The sequence below is a fragment of the Pseudophryne corroboree genome, unplaced genomic scaffold, assembly GCF_028390025.1.
Source record: "Pseudophryne corroboree isolate aPseCor3 unplaced genomic scaffold, aPseCor3.hap2 scaffold_480, whole genome shotgun sequence".
Lineage (NCBI taxonomy): Eukaryota > Metazoa > Chordata > Amphibia > Anura > Myobatrachidae > Pseudophryne > Pseudophryne corroboree.
The window spans coordinates 72,158-93,208 of NW_026970092.1; the positions used below are offsets into that span (position 1 = coordinate 72,158).

Here is a 21,051-nt window from a genome sequence, read left to right on the forward strand (position 1 = left end):
TATATTGACAGTATTGTTTTCTTTCAAAAATCCAATTAATTTTCTTTACCCGATTATTAAAATGGTAATTGACAAAAACAAACTACATTGTCACCAGAAGAGCAATACAAAATGTACAAGTGATATATTAAAATCATCTTTCCAGCTTGAATTTCAATGATGCATTGGGGCAACGATTTTGTGAGAAACATCTTCACCCTTAAATAAAGATTTTCTTAATTCCTTACCTGTGTGCTAATTAGATATCACCTTGTTTTCACATTAAACAGACTTCCACATGAGAAAGCAGCAAGGATGCAGTGGCGTTAATGTTTCCTGGTGTCAACCTGTATTATTTCAGTAGATATTGAAATGAGGATGCATCTTGCTGCCTTTCCAATGAAGCAAGTTTAATTTAGTAATAGGTGAAAAACCATCACTACAAATATGTTAATCAGATACTTGGCTTTGTGGACACTTTTCAGAGAACAAATTAGTTAGCATAAAAATAAAGCCAGAAAATGAAGAGCTGTTTAATCAGTCAATTGGATTTTTTTGCCAGCATATTTCTTTTTCTCTGCAACCCACTGCTAAATTGTGCTTCCTAGCTGTTTTTATAAAATCACTGAATCAAATCTAACTCTGATTACATCAGAGAAGGCCAGGTACCCTACACCATAACAGGGGTTTTCGAAATTTTGACTTGTCTACTTAAATATCACCAAAATCTGATCACAAGGTCAATTACGTCCCTGGGTGGGATTGAACCACCAACCTTTTGATTAATAGCTGAACACACTAACCGATTGCGCCACAGAGACACTTTGCAAAAAGTACATACTGACAAAGACTAATAAGCATTCATCTAGAACGTTTCCTAGAAAAACTTTAAAAAGTCAATAATCTGGAGAGTTTTTGTAAGATGTTTCTTCCAGCAACCAATGAAGAAACACATTGGTACTTTCGCATGATGAGTGAGTGCTTCAGGATCTCTTGCACTTACATGTGCAGCAGAGTACTGCACTGGAAGCATGCTGGGCCCATAACCCAGAGGTAGGCAGATTGAAACTATCCTTTGCTATATGCATTTTTTTTTGTTCATTAAAGTAATCCAAAACTGGGATTGATATTTTAGCTTTTATTTTTACTTAAAGTACAATAACTTTTACCATTTTAATTTTTTTTAATAGTATATTGACAGTATTGTTTTCTTTCAAAAATCCAATTAATTTTCTTTACCCGATTATTAAAATGGTAATTGACAAAAACAAACTACATTGTCACCAGAAGAGCAATACAAAATGTACAAGTGATATATTAAAATCATCTTTCCAGCTTGAATTTCAATGATGCATTGGGGCAACGATTTTGTGAGAAACATCTTCACCCTTAAATAAAGATTTTCTTAATTCCTTACCTGTGTGCTAATTAGATATCACCTTGTTTTCACATTAAACAGACTTCCACATGAGAAAGCAGCAAGGATGCAGTGGCGTTAATGTTTCCTGGTGTCAACCTGTATTATTTCAGTAGATATTGAAATGAGGATGCATCTTGCTGCCTTTCCAATGAAGCAAGTTTAATTTAGTAATAGGTGAAAAACCATCACTACAAATATGTTAATCAGATACTTGGCTTTGTGGACACTTTTCAGAGAACAAATTAGTTAGCATAAAAATAAAGCCAGAAAATGAAGAGCTGTTTAATCACTCAATTGGATTTTTCTGCCAGCATATTTCTTTTTCTCTGCAACCCACTGCTAAATTGTGCTTCCTAGCTGTTTTTATAAAATCACTGAATCAAATCTAACTCTGATTACATCAGAGAAGGCCAGGTACCCTACACCATAAGAGGGGGTTTGCAATTTTGACTTGTCTACTTAAATATCACCAAAATCTGATCACAAGGTCAATTACGTCCCTGGGTGGGATTGAACCACCAACCTTTTGATTAATAGCTGAACACACTAACCGATTGCGCCACAGAGACACTTTGCAAAAAGTATATACTGACAAAGACTAATAAGCATTCATCTAGAACGTTTCCTAGAAAAACTTTAAAAAGTCAATAATCTGGAGAGTGTTTGTAAGATGTTTCTTCCAGCAACCAATGAAGAAACACATTGGTACTTTCGCATGATGAGTGAGTGCTTCAGGATCTCTTGCACTTACATGTGCAGCAGAGTACTGCAATGGAAGCATGCTGGGCCCATAACCCAGAGGTAGGCAGATTGAAACTATCCTTTGCTATATGCATTTTTTTTTGTTCATTAAAGTAATCCAAAACTGGGATTGATATTTTAGCTTTTATTTTTACTTAAAGTACAATAACTTTTACCATTTTAATTTGTTTTAATAGTATATTGACAGTATTGTTTTCTTTCAAAAATCCACTTAATTTTCTTTACCCTATTATTAAAATGGTAATTGACAAAAACAAACTACATTGTCACCAGAAGAGCAATACAAAATGTACAAGTGATATATTAAAATCATCTTTCCAGCTTGAATTTCAATGATGCATTGGGGCAACGATTTTGTGAGAAACATCTTCACCCTTAAATAAAGATTTTCTTAATTCCTTACCTGTGTGCTAATTAGATATCACCTTGTTTTCACATTAAACAGACTTCCACATGAGAAAGCAGCAAGGATGCAGTGGCGTTAATGTTTCCTGGTGTCAACCTGTATTATTTCAGTAGATATTGAAATGAGGATGCATCTTGCTGCCTTTCCAATGAAGCAAGTTTAATTTAGTAATAGGTGAAAAACCATCCCTACAAATATGTTAATCAGATACTTGGCTTTGTGGACACTTTTCAGAGAACAAATTAGTTAGCATAAAAATAAAGCCAGAAAATGAAGAGCTGTTTAATCACTCAATTGGATTTTTCTGCCAGCATTTTTCTTTTTCTCTGCAACCCACTGCTAAATTGTGCTTCCTAGCTGTTTTTATAAAATCACTGAATCAAATCTAACTCTGATTACATCAGAGAAGGCCAGGTACCCTACACCATAACAGGGGGTTTGAAATTTTGACTTGTCTACTTAAAGATCACCAAAATCTGATAACAAGGTCAATTAAGTCCCTGGGTGGGATTGAACCACCAACCTTTTGGTTAATAGCCTTACACACTAACTGATTGCGCCACTGCGACACTTTGCAAAAGTACATTCTGACAAAGGCTAATAAGCATTCATCTAGAACGATTCCTAGAAACATTTTAAAAAGTCAATAATGTGGAGAGTTTTTGTATGATGTTTCTTCCATCAACCAATGAAGAAACACATTGGTACTTTCCCATGATGAGTGAGTGCTTCAGGATCTCTTGCACTTACATGTGCAGCAGAGTACTGTAATGGAAGCATGCTGGGTCCATAACCCAGAGGTAGGCAGATTGAAACTATCCTCTGCTATATGCATTTTTTTTTTGTTAATTAAAGTAATCCAAAACTGGGATTGATATTTTTGCTCTTTTATTTTTACTTAAAGTACAATAACTTTTACCATTTTAATTTGTTTTAATAGTATATTGACAGTATTGTTTTCTTTCAAAAATCCAATTAATTTTCTTTACCCGATTATTAAAATGGTAATTGACAAAAGCAAACTACATTGTCACCAGAAGAGCAATACAAAATGTACAAGTGATATATTAAAATCATCTTTCCAGCTTGAATTTCAATGATGCATTGGGGCAACGATTTTGTGAGAAACATCTTCACCCTTAAATAAAGATTTTCTTAATTCCTTACCTGTGTGCTAATTAGATATCACCTTGTTTTCACATTAAACAGACTTCCACATGAGAAAGCAGCAAGGATGCAGTGGCGTTAATGTTTCCTGGTGTCAACCTGTATTATTTCAGTAGATATTGAAATGAGGATGCATCTTGCTGCCTTTCCAATGAAGCAAGTTTAATTTAGTAATAGGTGAAAAACCATCCCTACAAAGATGTTAATCAGATACTTGGCTTTGTGGACACTTTTCAGAGAACAAATTTGTTAGCATAAAAATAAAGCCAGAAAATGAAGAGCTGTTTAATCAGTCAATTTGATTTTTTTGCCAGCATATTTCTTTTTCTCTGCAACCCACTGCTAAATTGTGCTTCCTAGCTGTTTTTATAAAATCACTGAATCAAATCTAACTCTGATTACATCAGAGAAGGCCAGGTACCCTACACCATAACAGGGGTTTTCGAAATTTTGACTTGTCTACTTAAATATCACCAAAATCTGATCACAAGGTCAATTACGTCCCTGGGTGGGATTGAACCACCAACCTTTTGATTAATAGCTGAACACACTAACCGATTGCGCCACAGAGACACTTTGCAAAAAGTACATACTGACAAAGACTAATAAGCATTCATCTAGAACGTTTCCTAGAAAAACTTTAAAAAGTCAATAATCTGGAGAGTTTTTGTAAGATGTTTCTTCCAGCAACCAATGAAGAAACACATTGGTACTTTCGCATGATGAGTGAGTGCTTCAGGATCTCTTGCACTTACATGTGCAGCAGAGTACTGCACTGGAAGCATGCTGGGCCCATAACCCAGAGGTAGGCAGATTGAAACTATCCTTTGCTATATGCATTTTTTTTTGTTCATTAAAGTAATCCAAAACTGGGATTGATATTTTAGCTTTTATTTTTACTTAAAGTACAATAACTTTTACCATTTTATTTTTTTTTAATAGTATATTGACAGTATTGTTTTCTTTCAAAAATCCAATTAATTTTCTTTACCCGATTATTAAAATGGTAATTGACAAAAACAAACTACATTGTCACCAGAAGAGCAATACAAAATGTACAAGTGATATATTAAAATCATCTTTCCAGCTTGAATTTCAATGATGCATTGGGGCAACGATTTTGTGAGAAACATCTTCACCCTTAAATAACGATTTTCTTAATTCCTTACCTGTGTGCTAATTAGATATCACCTTGTTTTCACATTAAACAGACTTCCACATGAGAAAGCAGCAAGGATGCAGTGGCGTTAATGTTTCCTGGTGTCAACCTGTATTATTTCAGTAGATATTGAAATGAGGATGCATCTTGCTGCCTTTCCAATGAAGCAAGTTTAATTTAGTAATAGGTGAAAAACCATCACTACAAATATGTTAATCAGATACTTGGCTTTGTGGACACTTTTCAGAGAACAAATTAGTTAGCATAAAAATAAAGCCAGAAAATGAAGAGCTGTTTAATCACTCAATTGGATTTTTCTGCCAGCATATTTCTTTTTCTCTGCAACCCACTGCTAAATTGTGCTTCCTAGCTGTTTTTATAAAATCACTGAATCAAATCTAACTCTGATTACATCAGAGAAGGCCAGGTACCCTACACCATAACAGGGGGTTTGAAATTTTGACTTGTCTACTTAAAGATCACCAAAATCTGATCACAAGGTCAATTAAGTCCCTGGGTGGGATTGAACCACCAACCTTTTGGTTAATAGCCTTACACACTAACTGATTGCGCCACAGCGACACTTTGCAAAACTATATACTGACAAAGGCTAATAAGCATTCATCTAGAACGATTCCTAGAAACATTTTAAAAAGTCAATAATGTGGAGAGTTTTTGTAAGATGTTTCTTCCATCAACCAATGAAGAAACACATTGGTACTTTCCCATGATGAGTGAGTGCTTCAGGATCTCTTGCACTTACATGTGCAGCAGAGTACTGTAATGGAAGCATGCTGGGTCCATAACCCAGAGGTAGGCAGATTGAAACTATCCTCTGCTATATGCATTTTTTTTGTTAATTAAAGTAATCCAAAACTGGGATTGATATTTTTGCTCTTTTATTTTTACTTAAAGTACAATAACTTTTACCATTTTAATTTGTTTTAATAGTATATTGACAGTATTGTTTTCTTTCAAAAATCCACTTAATTTTCTTTACCCTATTATTAAAATGGTAATTGACAAAAACAAACTACATTGTCACCAGAAGAGCAATACAAAATGTACAAGTGATATATTAAAATCATCTTTCCAGCTTGAATTTCAATGATGCATTGGGGCAACGATTTTGTGAGAAACATCTTCACCCTTAAATAAAGATTTTCTTAATTCCTTACCTGTGTGCTAATTAGATATCACCTTGTTTTCACATTAAACAGACTTCCACATGAGAAAGCAGCAAGGATGCAGTGGCGTTAATGTTTCCTGGTGTCAACCTGTATTATTTCAGTAGATATTGAAATGAGGATGCATCTTGCTGCCTTTCCAATGAAGCAAGTTTAATTTAGTAATAGGTGAAAAACCATCCCTACAAATATGTTAATCAGATACTTGGCTTTGTGGACACTTTTCAGAGAACAAATTAGTTAGCATAAAAATAAAGCCAGAAAATGAAGAGCTGTTTAATCACTCAATTGGATTTTTCTGCCAGCATTTTTCTTTTTCTCTGCAACCCACTGCTAAATTGTGCTTCCTAGCTGTTTTTATAAAATCACTGAATCAAATCTAACTCTGATTACATCAGAGAAGGCCAGGTACCCTACACCATAACAGGGGGTTTGAAATTTTGACTTGTCTACTTAAAGATCACCAAAATCTGATAACAAGGTCAATTAAGTCCCTGGGTGGGATTGAACCACCAACCTTTTGGTTAATAGCCTTACACACTAACTGATTGCGCCACTGCGACACTTTGCAAAAGTACATTCTGACAAAGGCTAATAAGCATTCATCTAGAACGATTCCTAGAAACATTTTAAAAAGTCAATAATGTGGAGAGTTTTTGTATGATGTTTCTTCCATCAACCAATGAAGAAACACATTGGTACTTTCCCATGATGAGTGAGTGCTTCAGGATCTCTTGCACTTACATGTGCAGCAGAGTACTGTAATGGAAGCATGCTGGGTCCATAACCCAGAGGTAGGCAGATTGAAACTATCCTCTGCTATATGCATTTTTTTTTTGTTAATTAAAGTAATCCAAAACTGGGATTGATATTTTTGCTCTTTTATTTTTACTTAAAGTACAATAACTTTTACCATTTTAATTTGTTTTAATAGTATATTGACAGTATTGTTTTCTTTCAAAAATCCAATTAATTTTCTTTACCCGATTATTAAAATGGTAATTGACAAAAGCAAACTACATTGTCACCAGAAGAGCAATACAAAATGTACAAGTGATATATTAAAATCATCTTTCCAGCTTGAATTTCAATGATGCATTGGGGCAACGATTTTGTGAGAAACATCTTCACCCTTAAATAAAGATTTTCTTAATTCCTTACCTGTGTGCTAATTAGATATCACCTTGTTTTCACATTAAACAGACTTCCACATGAGAAAGCAGCAAGGATGCAGTGGCGTTAATGTTTCCTGGTGTCAACCTGTATTATTTCAGTAGATATTGAAATGAGGATGCATCTTGCTGCCTTTCCAATGAAGCAAGTTTAATTTAGTAATAGGTGAAAAACCATCCCTACAAAGATGTTAATCAGATACTTGGCTTTGTGGACACTTTTCAGAGAACAAATTTGTTAGCATAAAAATAAAGCCAGAAAATGAAGAGCTGTTTAATCAGTCAATTTGATTTTTTTGCCAGCATATTTCTTTTTCTCTGCAACCCACTGCTAAATTGTGCTTCCTAGCTGTTTTTATAAAATCACTGAATCAAATCTAACTCTGATTACATCAGAGAAGGCCAGGTACCCTACACCATAACAGGGGTTTTCGAAATTTTGACTTGTCTACTTAAATATCACCAAAATCTGATCACAAGGTCAATTACGTCCCTGGGTGGGATTGAACCACCAACCTTTTGATTAATAGCTGAACACACTAACCGATTGCGCCACAGAGACACTTTGCAAAAAGTACATACTGACAAAGACTAATAAGCATTCATCTAGAACGTTTCCTAGAAAAACTTTAAAAAGTCAATAATCTGGAGAGTTTTTGTAAGATGTTTCTTCCAGCAACCAATGAAGAAACACATTGGTACTTTCGCATGATGAGTGAGTGCTTCAGGATCTCTTGCACTTACATGTGCAGCAGAGTACTGCACTGGAAGCATGCTGGGCCCATAACCCAGAGGTAGGCAGATTGAAACTATCCTTTGCTATATGCATTTTTTTTTGTTCATTAAAGTAATCCAAAACTGGGATTGATATTTTAGCTTTTATTTTTACTTAAAGTACAATAACTTTTACCATTTTAATTTTTTTTAATAGTATATTGACAGTATTGTTTTCTTTCAAAAATCCAATTAATTTTCTTTACCCGATTATTAAAATGGTAATTGACAAAAACAAACTACATTGTCACCAGAAGAGCAATACAAAATGTACAAGTGATATATTAAAATCATCTTTCCAGCTTGAATTTCAATGATGCATTGGGGCAACGATTTTGTGAGAAACATCTTCACCCTTAAATAAAGATTTTCTTAATTCCTTACCTGTGTGCTAATTAGATATCACCTTGTTTTCACATTAAACAGACTTCCACATGAGAAAGCAGCAAGGATGCAGTGGCGTTAATGTTTCCTGGTGTCAACCTGTATTATTTCAGTAGATATTGAAATGAGGATGCATCTTGCTGCCTTTCCAATGAAGCAAGTTTAATTTAGTAATAGGTGAAAAACCATCACTACAAATATGTTAATCAGATACTTGGCTTTGTGGACACTTTTCAGAGAACAAATTAGTTAGCATAAAAATAAAGCCAGAAAATGAAGAGCTGTTTAATCACTCAATTGGATTTTTCTGCCAGCATATTTCTTTTTCTCTGCAACCCACTGCTAAATTGTGCTTCCTAGCTGTTTTTATAAAATCACTGAATCAAATCTAACTCTGATTACATCAGAGAAGGCCAGGTACCCTACACCATAACAGGGGGTTTGAAATTTTGACTTGTCTACTTAAAGATCACCAAAATCTGATCACAAGGTCAATTAAGTCCCTGGGTGGGATTGAACCACCAACCTTTTGGTTAATAGCCTTACACACTAACTGATTGCGCCACAGCGACACTTTGCAAAACTATATACTGACAAAGGCTAATAAGCATTCATCTAGAACGATTCCTAGAAACATTTTAAAAAGTCAATAATGTGGAGAGTTTTTGTAAGATGTTTCTTCCATCAACCAATGAAGAAACACATTGGTACTTTCCCATGATGAGTGAGTGCTTCAGGATCTCTTGCACTTACATGTGCAGCAGAGTACTGTAATGGAAGCATGCTGGGTCCATAACCCAGAGGTAGGCAGATTGAAACTATCCTCTGCTATATGCATTTTTTTTGTTAATTAAAGTAATCCAAAACTGGGATTGATATTTTTGCTCTTTTATTTTTACTTAAAGTACAATAACTTTTACCATTTTAATTTGTTTTAATAGTATATTGACAGTATTGTTTTCTTTCAAAAATCCAATTAATTTTCTTTACCCGATTATTAAAATGGTAATTGACAAAAACAAACTACATTGTCACCAGAAGAGCAATACAAAATGTACAAGTGATATATTAAAATCATCTTTCCAGCTTGAATTTCAATGATGCATTGGGGCAACGATTTTGTGAGAAACATCTTCACCCTTAAATAAAGATTTTCTTAATTCCTTACCTGTGTGCTAATTAGATATCACCTTGTTTTCACATTAAACAGACTTCCACATGAGAAAACAGCAAAGATGCAGTGGCGTTAATGTTTCCTGGTGTCAACCTGTATTATTTCCGTAGATATTGAAATGAGGATGCATCTTGCTGCCTTTCCAATGAAGCAAGTTTAATTTAGTAATAGGTGAAAAACCATCCCTACAAAGATGTTAATCAGATACTTGGCTTTGTGGACACTTTTCAGAGAACAAATTTGTTATCATAAAAATAAAGCCAGTAAATGAAGAGCTGTTTAATCACTCAATTGGATTTTTCTGCCAGCATTTTTCTTTTTCTCTGCAACCCACTGCTAAATTGTGCTTCCTAGCTGATTTTTTATAAAATCACTTAATCAAATCTAACTCTGATTACATCAGAGAAGGCCAGGTACCCTACACCATAAGAGGGGGTTTGCAATTTTGACTTGTCTACTTAAATATCACCAAAATCTGATCACAAGGTCAATTACGTCCCTGGGTGGGATTGAACCACCAACCTTTTGACTAATAGCTGAACACACTAACCGATTGCGCCACAGAGACACTTTGCAAAAAGTCCATACTGACAAAGACTAATAAGCATTCATCTAGAACGTTTCCTAGAAAAACTTTAAAAAGTCAATAATCTGGAGAGTTTTTGTAAGATGTTTCTTCCAGCAACCAATGAAGAAACACATTGGTACTTTCGCATGATGAGTGAGTGCTTCAGGATCTCTTGCACTTACATGTGCAGCAGAGTACTGCAATGGAAGCATGCTGGGCCCATAACCCAGAGGTAGGCAGATTGAAACTATCCTTTGCTATATGCATTTTTTTTTTGTTCATTAAAGTAATCCAAAACTGGGATTGATATTTTAGCTTTTATTTTTACTTAAAGTACAATAACTTTTACCATTTTAATTTGTTTTAATAGTATATTGACAGTATTGTTTTCTTTCAAAAATCCACTTAATTTTCTTTACCCTATTATTAAAATGGTAATTGACAAAAACAAACTACATTGTCACCAGAAGAGCAATACAAAATGTACAAGTGATATATTAAAATCATCTTTCCAGCTTGAATTTCAATGATGCATTGGGGCAACGATTTTGTGAGAAACATCTTCACCCTTAAATAAAGATTTTCTTAATTCCTTACCTGTGTGCTAATTAGATATCACCTTGTTTTCACATTAAACAGACTTCCACATGAGAAAGCAGCAAGGATGCAGTGGCGTTAATGTTTCCTGGTGTCAACCTGTATTATTTCAGTAGATATTGAAATGAGGATGCATCTTGCTGCCTTTCCAATGAAGCAAGTTTAATTTAGTAATAGGTGAAAAACCATCCCTACAAATATGTTAATCAGATACTTGGCTTTGTGGACACTTTTCAGAGAACAAATTAGTTAGCATAAAAATAAAGCCAGAAAATGAAGAGCTGTTTAATCACTCAATTGGATTTTTCTGCCAGCATATTTCTTTTTCTCTGCAACCCACTGCTAAATTGTGCTTCCTAGCTGTTTTTATAAAATCACTGAATCAAATCTAACTCTGATTACATCAGAGAAGGCCAGGTACCCTACACCATAACAGGGGGTTTGAAATTTTGACTTGTCTACTTAAAGATCACCAAAATCTGATAACAAGGTCAATTAAGTCCCTGGGTAGGATTGAACCACCAACCTTTTGGTTAATAGCCTTACACACTAACTGATTGCGCCACAGCGACACTTTGCAAAAGTACATACTTACAAAGGCTAATAAGCATTCATCTAGAACGATTCCTAGAAACATTTTAAAAAGTCAATAATGTGGAGAGTTTTTGTAAGATGTTTCTTCCATCAACCAATGAAGAAACACATTGGTACTTTCCCATGACGAGTGAGTGCTTCAGGATCTCTTGCACTTACATGTGCAGCAGAGTACTGTAATGGAAGCATGCTGGGTCCATAACCCAGAGGTAGGCAGATTGAAACTATCCTCTGCTATATGCATTTTGTTTTGTTAATTAAATTAATCCAAAACTGGGATTGATATTTTTGCTCTTTTATTTTTACTTAAAGTACAATAACTTTTACCATTTTAATTTGTTTTAATAGTATATTGACAGTATTGTTTTCTTTCAAAAATCCAATTAATTTTCTTTACCCGATTATTAAAATGGTAATTGACAAAAACAAACTACATTGTCACCAGAAGAGCAATACAAAATGTACAAGTGATATATTAAAATCATCTTTCCAGCTTGAATTTCAATGATGCATTGGGGCAACGATTTTGTGAGAAACATCTTCACCCTTAAATAAAGATTTTCTTAATTCCTTACCTGTGTGCTAATTAGATATCACCTTGTTTTCACATTAAACAGACTTCCACATGAGAAAACAGCAAAGATGCAGTGGCGTTAATGTTTCCTGGTGTCAACCTGTATTATTTCCGTAGATATTGAAATGAGGATGCATCTTGCTGCCTTTCCAATGAAGCAAGTTTAATTTAGTAATAGGTGAAAAAACATCCCTACAAAGATGTTAATCAGATACTTGGCTTTGTGGACACTTTTCAGAGAACAAATTTGTTATCATAAAAATAAACCCAGAAAATGAAGAGCTGTTTAATCACTCAATTGGATTTTTCTGCCAGCATTTTTCTTTTTCTCTGCAACCCACTGCTAAATTGTGCTTCCTAGCTGTTTTTTTTATAAAATCACTTAATCAAATCTAACTCTGATTACATCAGAGAAGGCCAGGTACCCTACACCATAAGAGGGGGTTTGCAATTTTGACTTGTCTACTTAAATATCACCAAAATCTGATTACAAGGTCAATTACGTCCCTGGGTGGGATTGAACCACCAACCTTTTGATTAATAGCTGAACACACTAACCGATTGCGCCACAGAGACACTTTGCAAAAAGTCCATACTGACAAAGATTAATAAGCATTCATCTAGAACGTTTCCTAGAAAAACTTTAAAAAGTCAATAATCTGGAGAGTTTTTGTAAGATGTTTCTTCCAGCAACCAATGAAGAAACACATTGGTACTTTCGCATGATGAGTGAGTGCTTCAGGATCTCTTGCACTTACATGTGCAGCAGAGTACTGCAATGGAAGCATGCTGGGCCCATAACCCAGAGGTAGGCAGATTGAAACTATCCTTTGCTATATGCATTTTTTTTTGTTCATTAAAGTAATCCAAAACTGGGATTGATATTTTAGCTTTTATTTTTACTTAAAGTACAATAACTTTTACCATTTTAATTTGTTTTAGTGCAAAAGGCATATCAGCAGTCAGCACTAACTGGTGACATGCCATTTGTACAAGTAAGCCATGTGTGACTAATATATAAACATACTTTATTAAATAACACCTCAAACTATCATACCCTGGATTCAAACCTATAACCTGTTGAATTCTAATCAAACACCCTACCCATGGAGCTACTTGATCCTGCATCTTTTCTAACCTCCAAAAACAGATTCAGTTGCATTTTCCAGCGTGTTTTGTTTGCGCCTTTGCAAATGTCTTACATCGACAAACTTATTTAGTACTATTTTGCAAATAGGGTTACATTGTCGCAACATTGTGTTCCCTAATTGCTTGATTTTTTAAATGCAACAATTGATAAAGACACCTGATAATTGCTCTGTGGAGTCTTATTTTGTGTTTTGTGTTTAGTCTTTAGATCTGAATTTGAATGTACTTGTGAACTAACTTAATTTCCTACTTCTAAATTCATTCCTAAATTCACTACTTACATGAATCCTGTAGTTGGGCATTTTGGGACTTCGATTGTGGGCATTGTTTTGTGTCCAGACCAGCAGCAGGTGGTGTGCATTTGCTGGAAAGGCATCGAAGACCTCCGATATGCTGCATCTCCTGATGTGTGTCTCCCTCAAGTGGCTGTCAGCAAATGCCTGCTAGACACCCCATTCCAAGCTGATTGTGACATCATGGAACATGCATCATAGAACAGGCATGCTAAAACATGGGTCTTCAACCTGCGACCCTCCAGCTGCTGTGGAACTACACATCCCAGCATGCCCTGCCTCAGTTTTAGCATACCTTAATAGCAAAACTGTGGCAGGGCATGCTGGGATGTGTAGTTTCACAGCAGCTGGAGGGCCACAGGATGAAGACCCATGTGCTAGAGCCAAGCCGCAGGTACATTGAATGCTAGCAAGCTGAATATTTAAATCCTTTTTGTTCCACAGCATTCCAATGCGGAAGATTCCATGGAACCAGAGATCCTTCCATTGAGAAGGACATGCTGCCTGGATGACTACACTGTGCAAATTAAATCACGGAGCCAGTTGGCTTGTGGGTGGCTCTGGTGACTGGGTGGTTGGGTGGGTGGTGTGTCGGAAGTGGAGCGCATGCAAATGATTGTGTATCATCCAGCTAGTGAGAGAGAAAACTCATGCAGGAGTGTGCCTGCTTGTCAGTGGGTTATGCACCTTGCCAGACGTTAAATCTACATAGAGCAGCTGGAGGGGACAAGAGCAGGTTTGCAAAATATAGATAGAAGAGCATATATGCTGGCGCATTCTCCATGATTGTGTCAGCTTATGTTTTGGTGCACTGCACTTTCCTCCACTAAGTTTTAGCCATTTTTGTTAAGCTCAAGTGTAGTTGCTTCTCGGCCTTTTGGCTGTGATCTTGTATCGTGGTTGAAGGGTCTGCTGGAGGGAGGGATTGTTTTCTTCATTGGCGAAAGACCAAAGATATTCCAGGATGGAAGGCTTGGGAACACTATCTGTTTTTCAGTTGTGGAAGAGCACAGAGGTCGGATTGGACTACATTCTATAGTAAAGGATATCTTTCTATTTATTGACCCTCCCCTTATATGTGTCTGTGTTACAATAAAGCTTCGGTTTTGTGAATCCCTCACCCTCTTACACTCCACACCCATAGCCTTATTAACTGTTGTATTATTGTATAGTTTAAATGTATAGTGCAGTTCATGATTTATAGTGTAGGCTGGCCTGTGCTGTAGTTCTGGAACTGTACTATACCGTCAGCATTTGTATTGTGTTTTGGCTGTGCTGCAACACTGTACTTATGTGTGTAATGTTTATGTATGTTTTTTAATGTCAATAAAAACTGCTTTTTCAAGCCAATATCTGAAAACAATCAATGTTTATCTTTGATGGCAATAAAAGTGGTATGATATTTGATGCTTTTGAAAGGCAATATCTGATATGTCCCCTATCTGGGAACCATATATTAAATGGCTTTTCAGAAAAGGGAGATGGGAGAAGAGCTTTCAGTACTTGTAGGACCGATGCACATAAAGAAGCAAAAAAACATACATAAACATTACACACATAAGTACCGCGTTGCGGCAATGCCAAAACACAATAGAAATGCTGACGGTATAGTACAGTTCAAGAACTACAGCACAGGCCAGCCTACACTATAAATCATGAACTGCACTATACATTTAAACTGTACAATAATACAACAGTTAATAAGGCTATGGGTGTGGAGTGTAAGAGGGTGAGGGAATCACAAGCCCGAAGCTTTATTGAAAGACTGACACATATAAGGGGAGGATTAATAAATAGAAAGACATCCTTTACTATAGAATGTAGTCCAATCCGGTCTTTCAACTCTTCCACAATTGAAAAACGGATAGTGTTCCCAAGCCTTCCATCCTGGAATATCTTTGGTCTTTCGCCAATGAAGAAAGCAATCCCTCCCTCCAGCAGACCCTTCAACCACAATACAAGATCACAGCCAAAAGGCCGAGAAGCAACTACACTTGAGCTTAACAAAAATGGCTAAAACTTAGTGGAGGAAAGTGCAGTGCACCAAAACATAAGCTGACACAATCATGGAGAATGCGCCAGCATATATGCTCTTCTATCTATATTTTGCAAACCTGCTCTTGTCCCCTCCAGCTGCTCTATGTAGATTTAACGTCTGGCAAGGTGCATAACCCACTGACAAGCAGGCACACTCCTGCATGAGTTTTCACTCTCACTAGCTGGATGATACACAATCATTTGCATGTGCTCCACCTCCGACACACCACCCACCCAACCACCCAGTCACCAGAGCCACCCACAAACCAACTGGCTCCGTGATTTAATTTGCACAGTGTAGTCATCCAGGCAGCATGTCCTTCTCAATGGAAGGATCTCTGGTTCCATGGAATCTTCCGCATTGGAATGCTGCGGAACAAAAAGGATTTAAATATTCAGCTTGCTAGCATTCAATGTACCTGCGGCTTGGCTCTAGCACATGGGTCTTCATCCTGTGGCCCTCCAGCTGCTGTGAAACTACACATCCCAGCATGCCCTGCCACAGTTTTGCTATAAGGTATGCTAAAACTGAGGCAGGGCATGCTGGGATGTGTAGTTCCACAGCAGCTGGAGGGTCGCAGGTTGAAGACCCATGTTTTAGCATGCCTGTTCTATGATGCATGTTCCGTGATGTCACAATCAGCTTGGAATGGGGTGTCTAGCAGGCATTTGCTGACAGCCACTTGAGGGAGACACACATCAGGAGATGCAGCATATCGGAGGTCTTCGATGCCTTTCCAGCAAATGCACACCACCTGCTGCTGGTCTGGACACAAAACAATGCCCACAATCGAAGTCCCAAAATGCCCAACTACAGGATTCATGTAAGTAGTGAATTTAGGAATGAATTTAGAAGTAGGAAATTAAGTTAGTTCACAAGTACATTCAAATTCAGATCTAAAGTCTAGTTAGTCCACACGTCCTGGCAGTCGCCAGCATTTAAAAATGCCTTGATTAGAGGTACGGAATTAAATGTAGATAAGAAGTAGACACAAAATAAGACTCCGCAGAGCAGTTATCAGGTGTTTTTATCAATTGTTGCATTTAAAAAATCAAGCAATTAGGGAACACAATGTTGCAACAATGTAACCCTATTTGCAAAATAGTACTAAATAAGTTTGTCGATGTAAGACATTTGCAAAGGCGCATCCAAAACACGCTGGAAAATGCAACTGAATCTGTTTTTGGAGGCTAGAATAGGAAATGTGCATCGGTCCTACAAGTACTGAAAGCTCTTCTCCCATCTCCCTTTTCTGAAAAGCCATTTAATATATGGTTCCCAGATAGGGGACATATCAGATATTGCCTTTCAAAAGCAGCAAATATCATACCACTTCTATTGCCATCAAAGATAAACATTGATTGTTTTCAGATATTGGATTGAAAAAGCAGTCTTTATTGACATAAAGAAGCAAAAAAACATACATAAACATTACACACATAAGTACTGTGTTGCAGCACAGCCAAAACACAATACAAATGCTGTCGGTATAGTACAGTTCAAGAACTACAGCACAGGTCAGCCTACACTATAAATCATGAACTGCACTATACATTTAAACAATACAATAGTTAATAAGGCTATGGGTGTGGAGTGTAAGAGGGTGACGGAATCACAAGCCCAAAGCTTTATTGAAAGACAGACACATATAAAGGGAGGATTAATAAATACAAAGATACCCTTTACTATAGAATGTAGTCCAATCCGGTCTTTCAACTCTTCCACAACTGAAAAACGGATAGTGTTCCCAAGCCTTCCATCCTGGAATATCTTCAGTCTCTCGCCAATGAAGAAAACAATCCCTCCAGCAGACTCTTCAACCACAATACAATATCACAGCCAAAAGAGCGAGAAGCAACTACACTTGCGTTTAAACAAAATGGCTAAAACTTAGTGGAGGAAAGTGCAGTGCACCAAAACATAAGCTGACACAATCATGGAGAATGCGCCAGCATATATGCTCTTCTGTCTATATTTTCCAAACCTGCTCTTGTCCCCTCCAGTTGCTCCATGTAGATTTGACGTCTGGCAAGGTGCATAACTCACTGACAAGCAGGCACACTCCTACATGAGTTTTCTCTCTCACTAGCTGGATGATACACATTCATTTGCATGTGCTCCACCTCCGACACACCGCCCACCCAACCACCCAGTCACCAGAGCCACCCACAAGCCAACTGGCTCCGTGATTTAATTTGCACAGTGCAGTCATCCAGGCAGCATGTCCTTCTCAATGGAATAATCTCTGGTTCCATGGAATCTTCCGCATTGGAATGCTGCGGAACAAAAAGGATTTAAACATTCAGCTTGCTAGCATTCAATGTACCTGCGGTTTGGTTCTAGCACATGGGTCTTCATCCTGTGGCCCTCCAGCTGCTGTGAAACTACACATCCCAGCATGCCCTGCCACAGTTTTGCTTTTAAGGTATGCTAAAACTGAGGCAGGGCATGCTGGGATATGTAGTTCCACAGCAGCTGGAGGGTCGCAGGTTGAAGACCCATGTTCTAGCATGCCTGTTCTATGATGCATGTTCCGTGATGTCACAATCAGCTTGGAATGTGGTGTCTAGCATGCATTTGCTGACAGCCACTTGAGGCAGACACACATCAGGGGATGCAGCATATCGGAGGTCTTCGATGCCTTTCCAGCAAATGCACACCACCAGCTGCTGGTCTGGACACAAAACAATGCCCACAATTGAAGGCTCAAAATGCCCAACTACAGGATTAATGTAAGTAGTGAATTTAGGAATGAATTTAGAAGTAGGAAATTAAGTTAGTTCACAAGTACATTCAAATTCAGATCTAAAGACTAGGTAGGCCTCACGTCCTGGCAGCACCCAGCATTTAAAAATGCCTTGATTATAGGTAGGGAATTAAATGTAGATAAGAAGTAGACACAAAAGAAGACTCCACAGAGCAATTATCAGGTGTCTTTATCAATTTTTGCATTTAAAAAATCAAGCAATTAGGGAACACAATGTTGCGACAATGTAACCCTATTTGCAAAATAGTACTAAATAAGTTTGTCGATGTAAGACATTTGCAAAGGCGCAAACAAAACACGCTGGAAAATGCAACTGAATCTGTTTTTGGAGGTTAGAATAGATGCAGGATCAAGTAGCTCAATGGGTAGGGTGTTTGATTAGAATTTAACAGGTTTTAGGTTTGAATCCTGGGTATGATAGTTTGAGGTGTTATTTAATAAAGTATGTTTATATATTAGTCACACATGGCTTACTTGTACAAATGGCATGTCACCAGTTAGTGCTGACTGCTGATATGCCATTTACACAAACATGCCATGTGTGACTGTATATGCATTTAAGGAGGGCACCCCTGCAATACCACAAACCATTGAGTGTCAAGTATACTAGATATATCTTCATATCTCATGTGCTTTCTCTGAGACCAATCTTGTTATGCCCCTTCCCCACAAGGCATGCGCCTTTTGTCCATATTGCAAAAATGGGGGGGAGGGCATATAATTCTCTGTCACAGGGCACCAAAAAGTCTAGTTATGGCTCTGGTATGCATTATGTAATCTGGCAGACCATCTCTCCAACACTGGCTGGTTGGAATAGAAATCCGGTTATCTATGTGAGCAAATGACCATCAACGATTTACTCTCAAACACTAAAAAATGGACAAAAATGGTCCCCTAAACAAATTGGTTAAATTTTGGGTTTAACCAATTTGTGTAATGACCATTTTTGACCACTTTTCTAGTGTTTGGGAGCAAATGGTTAATTGACATTTGCTCCTATACATTACCAGATTTTCATTCCAACCATCCAGACTGGATAGATAGCCTGACAGATAATTGTGTAGTGTACGCCCAGGATAACTGTTAGTCATGCTTTATTTTATGGCGGCACATAAATGGGTGGACAGATCCAGGGCAAGCACTGCCCACTCATGCATAGTTGTCAACTGATGTGAAGTTCCAGGGGGCAATCTCAGTTATAAAGGGAAGTATCTGGAAATTGTCCCTAGTTAAAAAAAAAAAAAAAAATTTGATCAACTCCATTTATTTAGTATGATATCCCAGGTGATAGGATGCCGGCAGTCAGAACAACATACTTTATTAAATAACACATCTCAAACTACCATACCCAGGATTCAAACCTATAACCTGTTGAATTCTAATCAAACACCCTACCTATTGAGCTATTTGATCCTGCATAAAAATTGTGAACATTATATGAAGCTATTGGTACTTTGCAAAAAAAAAGAATCAGCATTACAACGCAGCAGATCCATGCAGTTTGCAGCCACACACTACATGTATCTGCTCAGCCACAATGCTGATTATTTCTTCACAAAGTACAAGGTGAGCTCCAAACAGAATTCTCTAGCTTAGAATTATACCTTTCTTTGCCAAACCTAGAAGTCGGGCCCCCCACCCTGGGATCCCCCAGAGGGAGGCCTGCACCGTCATGCGGCAGGCTTGTCCGTTTTGGAAGCAGGCTGATGGGCAGCCCAGGATTGCTTCAGTCTGGGCTTGGCAGGTCTGGAAACATGAGCTTGCTTTGGGTATGCCTGACCTTGGGTACGCTTTACCTGGAGGATGAAAGGGCCAAGAAAAGTACTTTTAGCCTTCTGCGTGGTAGGAGTCATACTAGGTAGGCAAGCTGTTTTAGCAGTAGCCAGATCAGCTACAATCTTATTGAGGTCTTCTCCAAAAGGAGATTCAACTGAGGCAGCACAAGGGAACTCTCATCTGGGGACAACAACTGCAGGGAGAACACATATTTTCAGATGAACATGGTAGGGCAGAAGGCTGCCTAATACTGAAGCACCCCCAAACAACAAATCAAATGCAACTTACTTGACAGAGATGTGCCTGAGCAACGGCCCTCCCCAGCCCTATCCCAAATCATACTTATTTTGCATAGGAGATACCATGGTCATGAAGATTGTTCTCCCAGGGTTAGGTTCATTCATTGCATTCTGGGTATGCTGACCCCTGTGATTTCCCCAAATGTGGGAAACTCGACTGCATTATTTGTGGTAGTGGGGGACTGTATTTGTGCTTTCCTCTGGTCAGCTCTGGTAAAATTCAGATTTCTTTGTCTCAGATCTTCCTCTAGCCTTGTTCTTCTTTCGAGAGTTCCCTTGTGCTGCCTCAGTTGGATCTCCTTCACTTGACAGGGGGGTGCCCGAGCAGCGACCCTCCCCAGCTCTAGCCCAACTCCTACTTACCTGCCAGGTGAGATACTATGATCATGAAGTTGCTTCTCCCAGGGCAAGGCTCACCCATTGCACTCTGGGTGTGCTGCCCCTGCGATTTCCCCAAATGTGGGAAACTTGACTGCATAATTTGAGTTTTCCCTGGTCGGCTCTCATGTAATTCAGATCTCTTTGTCTCAGGTCTCTCTCCAGCCTAGTTTGCTGTCTGGTTCCACTTCTTTTTTCTTGAGCCCCTCCCTTCTATACCCTTGTGCACTATCCTGACTTCTCCTCCCGTCTGCTTACTTTGTGCCTCCCAATGCACAATGCAAACTACGGGTAGTGCTGCAGGGCCCACACCCTTTTACTTGCTTTACAGAGCAGCTCTGGAGCTGTTACAGTGCCCAGCTGCTGCAAGAAATCAGCTTGAATGCTTCAGGGGCTGGGGAATGGCCAACATGAGCCCCACACCGAAGGAGGGT

The 21,051-nt window shown here is 37.8% G+C and overlaps 2 non-coding genes across 2 annotated transcripts; both read left to right on the top strand.

Annotated features, from left to right (window-relative positions):
* The first annotated feature begins 20,278 nt into the window (after positions 1 to 20,278).
* On the top strand, positions 20,279 to 20,442 carry LOC135028743 (U1 spliceosomal RNA). Its single transcript, XR_010224976.1, has one exon. It is a non-coding gene; the product is annotated as a U1 spliceosomal RNA (small nuclear RNA).
* A 152-nt stretch (positions 20,443 to 20,594) lies between these two features.
* Positions 20,595 to 20,757, top strand: LOC135028667 (U1 spliceosomal RNA). Its single transcript, XR_010224916.1, has one exon. It is a non-coding gene; the product is annotated as a U1 spliceosomal RNA (small nuclear RNA).
* The last annotated feature ends 294 nt before the right edge of the window (positions 20,758 to 21,051 follow it).